Source organism: Galeopterus variegatus, unplaced genomic scaffold, assembly GCF_000696425.1.
Source record: "Galeopterus variegatus unplaced genomic scaffold, G_variegatus-3.0.2 Scaffold26, whole genome shotgun sequence".
In the NCBI taxonomy this organism is placed as follows: Eukaryota; Metazoa; Chordata; class Mammalia; order Dermoptera; family Cynocephalidae; genus Galeopterus; species Galeopterus variegatus.
In genome coordinates, this window is record NW_007726137.1 from 234,037 (window position 1) to 239,226 (window position 5,190).

The 5,190-nt window shown below is 50.2% G+C and overlaps 1 long non-coding RNA gene across 1 annotated transcript in view; it reads right to left on the minus strand.

Moving 5' to 3' along the window:
* Nucleotides 1–4,954: 4,954 nt before the first annotated feature.
* The window catches only part of LOC103587632, a 2,051-nt gene continuing 1,815 nt past the window's right edge, over nt 4,955–5,190 (minus strand). Inside the window, exon 3 of the long non-coding RNA XR_550244.1 lies at nt 4,955–4,970. This is a non-coding gene — a long non-coding RNA (uncharacterized LOC103587632). The remainder of the gene's footprint in view (nt 4,971–5,190) is intronic.

A 5,190-nucleotide genomic window follows, 5' to 3' on the forward strand; every position in this document is an offset into this window, starting at 1 on the left:
TGCTGTGGGGTCCCGCGAGCGGAGGCAGGACTCCCGTCCCTGAAAGCTCTGGAGGCCGGGCTGGGCCGGGGGCAGGGTCCAGCCTGGGGAGATCACTGGGTGCGGGAGGGCAGGGGGCTGGTGCGGTGAGCACGGAGAACGTCCACAGATGAACAGCGCCGGACGCTGGTTGAAGCGGTCGAGATAGGCTCCATCAGTGAGGCACTGGTGCAGCGGAGGGGGAGGCCCGCGTGAGCTGAACGACTTCAGGGTGTACAGAGGGGACTGCGTGGGACTCAGCAGAGGCAGGGAAGTGAAAACTTACAGAAAGCGGGAAGGGCTTGGTGCATGTGAGGCTCATCGGAGCTTGCTAACTGCGCTTGGGGAAGTTAGGCCCCTACCCTCCCACAGGCGCAGGGAGACAGGGCCCTACCTCCAGGTGTTGCTGGAACAGGCAGTACCTTCTTTTGGCAGCTCTGAGTTTTCTCAGTCGGGCACTTTAAGGGAGGCAGGGATCATCGTAGGGACGCAGCCTCGAGCTGTTAGAGTCTATGTTCGTGTTTGTCCAAGTCTTTATAGGCCAAGCTTGAGGCCTAGTAAAGAAGAGGGCTCAGAGGTGCCTGGCTAGAGTTTGGTCAAGGAGAGAAGCTTTGTCCAAGTGCACCAGCCACATCCTGCTCCAAGGAGGGTCTTGCTGCCCAGCCTCCAGCTGCTGAGAGGCACCTCACCCCAGATCATGTGCTTCCCTCACAGCCACATCCAGCGAACAAGGGGGTGGGGGTACAAAGGCTAGTTCACTTCTGCCAAGACAGGACTCTGATGAGTAATATTCTCTTCAGAGAAGGTGGTGAGGGCTCCGCTCCCCTTCTTCCTCTGCCCAGTCCTGCCTCCATCCCTTCCCCTGCCCAGTCCTGCCTCCATCCCTTCCCCTTCTCAGGTGTTGGTCCTGATATGGCTCAATTGTGTCCACCCCCCCAAAAAAAGATACGTTCCTTCCAAACTTACTGTAAAGCTAAAGTAATCAAGCCATTGTAATATTGGTGAAAAAACAGACAAAAAGATCCATGGAATAGAATAAAGAACCCAGAGATAGACCCATAAATAGAGTCAACTGATCTTTGACAAAGGAGCAAAGTCAATACAATGGAGAAAAGATAGTTTTTTCAACAAATGACACTAGAACAAATGGACATCGACATGCAAAAAAAATCTAGACACAGACCTTACAGTTTCCACAAAAATTAACTCAAAATGGATCACAGACATAAATGTAAAACATGTAAAACTCCTAGAAAATAATATAAGAGAAAATCTAGTAGACTTTGAGTTTGGCAATGACTTTTTGGGTTCAACACCAGAAGCACAATCCAAGAAAGATGATAAATTGGACTTTATTAAAATTTGAAACAGTGCTCTGTGAAATTTTTATTCTTTAATTTTTGTTTGTTTTTTGGCAGCTGACCTGTGTGGACATCTGAACCTTTGACCTTGGTGTTACAAGGTGGTGCTCTAACCAACTGTGCTAACTGGCCACCCTTTATGAAAAAGACACTGTCAAGAGAATAAAAATACAAGCCATATATTAGGAGTAAATATTTGCAGATGGCATATCTGAAAAAAGATTATTATCCAAATTGTAGAAAGAACTCTTAAAACTCAACAATAAGAAAATGAACCACCTGATTAAAAAATGAGCAAAAGACCTGAACAGACACCTCACCAAAGAAGATAGCAGATGGCAAGTAAGCATATGAAAAGATGATCCACGTCACATGTCAAGGGATTGCGAATTAAAATGAGATGCTATGTAGAGGCACACCTAACTGAACAGCGAGAATCCAGAACCCTGACAACAACAAATGCTCATGAGAACGTTGAGCAACAGGAACTCATTCATTAGTGGTAGGAATACAAAATTTTGCAAAATTTTGTCAATGTGGTACAGCCACTTTGGAATACAGTTTAGCAGTTTCTTACAAAAGCAAACATACTCTATATGATCCAGTAGTCATGCTCCTTGGTATTTACCCAAATCAATTGAAAACTAATGTCCACACAAAATCCTCTGTGTGAATATTTATAGATGCTTTATTTGTAATTGCCAAAACTTGGAAGCAACCAAGAGGTCCTTCAGTAGATGATGGATAAATAAACTGTGTTGCATCCAGACAATGGAATGTTATTCAGAGCTAAATGAGCTGTCAAACCATGTCAAGACATGGAAGAAACTTAAATGAATACTAAGTTAAAGAAGCCAATCTGAAAAGGCTACAGTCTGTATGATTCCAACCATATGACACTCTGGAAAAGGTAAAACTATGGAAACAGTGAAAAGATTAGTGTTGTCAGGGGCTGGGGAAGAAGGGATGAACAGGCAGAGTGCAGATGATTTTTAGGGCATTGAAAATACTCTGTATGATATACTCCTATAATGGTGGATACATGTCATACATTTGTCAAAACGCATAGAATGTACAACACCAAGAGTGAACCCTAATGTAAACTGTGGATTTTCAGTGGTAATGATGTGTCATGTAGGTTCATCGATTATAACAAATATACTATTCTGGTGGGGGATGCTGATAGTGGGGGAGGCCATGCATTTGTGGGGGCAGGATGTATGTGGGAATTCTCTGTACTTTCTGCTCAATTTTGCTACAAACCTAAAACTGCTCTAAAAAAATTAAATTTATTAGTTTTAAAAAGTACATATATTGAAGACCTAACCCTCAGCACCTCAGAATATGACCTTATTTGGAGTTGGGGTCTTTTCAGAGGTGATCAAGTTAAAATGAGGTCATTAGGGTGGGCCCGATCCACTATGGCTGGCTAAGAAGGGGGAATTTGGACACAGGGAGAATGCCACGTGAAGATGAAGGCAGAGGTCAGGGTGATGCTTCTACATGCCAAAGAATGCCACAGATTACTCACACAAGCTGGGTGAGAGGCCTGGAACAGAATCTCCCTCAGCCTCAGAAGGAACCAGTCCTGCCAACACCTTCATATCTGGTTTCTGGCCTCCAGAACTACGAGGAAACTGTGATTTAAGCCACCCAGTTTGCAATCATTTGTTACGGCAGTCCTAGCACCTGATACTCTCCATAAAAAGCATTTGGCCCTTCAAACTCCATCTCAGCCTCAGCTGAAGGGAGCTGGACTAGAGTCGGGGACCCCAGGGAGGGGTGCGGGGCATCAAGGACAGCAGGCTGGGCCTAGGCAGTGGCAAAAGAAAGGCGTCTGCAGAACTCAGGCTTGGTGGTGTGAGGAACGGAGGTGAGCAATGGCTTCTTTCTTCCAGGCTCCCGAGCACTGCCCCACGCAGCAAGAGGCACAGCTTTTGGCACTCGGAGCAATGGGACCCAGGCAAGCTCGTCCACCCTGGCGGTGCAATGGGAAGCACGTGGGAGGAGCCAGCCTGGGAGCCTGGTGTATGGTGTCAGCCTGCTTTCACTTCCTTTTGGCAGGCTGGCCTCCTACCCAGGCCCCAACGCCAGTGCTGCTGTGGGTAGCAGAAGGGGTGCCTGGAGTACAGAGACCTGAGACATGGACTCTGGCCCACCATCTGCAGCAGCCTCTGGACAAGGCCATACACCCACAGTCCTGGTTCCTGGGCCTCGGACAACCCAAGTGTGGCTGTAATGCTATACACAAGGGCCCGCCCTGCCAGTGCAGCCCATGCCCTCGGTACAAACAGGCACCCAGCCATGTACTGATGTTGAGACCAGGTGCTGTGGCCCAGTACTCAGCTAAGCCCCCTGCTCGAGCCCTGGCCTGGCCTGCTCTCAGAGCCTCCAGGTCTCCCCACACCCTCAGGATTGTCCACAGTCAAGTGCTCCTTCTCCTGGGCTGGAAGAGATAAGAAAAAGGAAGAGCAAGCAGGATGGATGGGGGCAGGGCGGGATGAGGAGAGAGTCTGAGGCTTTAGGTCCAGGAAGGGCCTCAAGGGCAGGAGGACAGAGTAAGGCCTGCTGGAACAGACTCTCAACTGAAAGCAGACAGAAGCTGCATTGCTTCCCACTGGAGCAGAACTGGCCCAGGGAACACCAGGGTGTGGTGGGTAGGGACCTGACAAGGCCCTCCCCAGAGTCCCCACTGGAAGGGATTGTTTACCTTCATCCAGGCATTACATGGTGAGGCCCTGCTGGGTCCTATGCAGTGAGGGGTCCCGCTGCAACCAGAAGAGATGCTCTGCCCAATGGCATTCACTGCCAGGACTCACTTCGGGCCACTAGGAGCCCCTGGAAGGTGTGTAGCCAGGCAGTGGTCAAACCCCTCTGGCTGTGGGGAGACTAGATGTCCTCTCCTCTCCAGCCCTGTGTCCCTGGGGTACAAGCCTGAAAACCGTCTACCTTGCCAGCATGTGACCAATACCACCATACCTCATTTGATTTCACATATTTAGAATTAGGTCTACTTTCCCCCAAAAAAAATCTGCATTCAGAATAGTACAATCAACTATAAATTTATTTAAAACATGCAAGTAGTTGGGCCGGCCCGGTGGCGCACTGCGCTAGAGCGCCGCTTGGGAAGCGCGGAGGCGCTCCCGCCGAGGGTTCGGATCCCACATACAGACCGGTTCCCGCTCACTGGCTGGGCGAGGCGCGGGGGCAGCGCCGAGGGTTGCGATCCCGTTGCCGGTCCTGGTCCGGTACGGGGGCGACACTGAGGGTTGCGATCCGTTGCCAGACACGGAAAAAGACAAAAAAAAAATAAATAAATAAAACATGCAAGTATATGTTTGGATCTTCTTGAAGAAAGTTATTTGGGGCTGGCTGGTCTTTTCCCACCCAGCGCAAGCCTCCCCGAGCCCAGTCGGGCTATCTCAAGTCCTGAGCCCTTTTCAGAGATTCTGGCCTCCAGAACCCACCCCCACCTGGCCTCGCACACACCAGCGACCTCTCCCCGAAGCCGGGCAGCCTGGCAGGCAACGTGTGTTGTAGCTCTGGAGGGCAGGAAGAAAGAGGTCCCTGCAGGACTTCACAGCCAGGTTCCTGGGGGGAAGAAGGTTGTCATCTGCAAGTGCTCATCCCCTCCGGAGATTCCGGAGTTCATGTGGAGGCTTCCAGGTGGGTCATTGTCCCAGTCAACAACTCTTACCCGCAGGCAACTGTTCAGGCACACGCAGGAGAAGTCCTGAGAGCCTGGCTGCTTCCCAGCACTGCGGGCTGACGGAGAGGCTGCTATTGTAGGGCAGGCCTCGGGCAGGTTGGC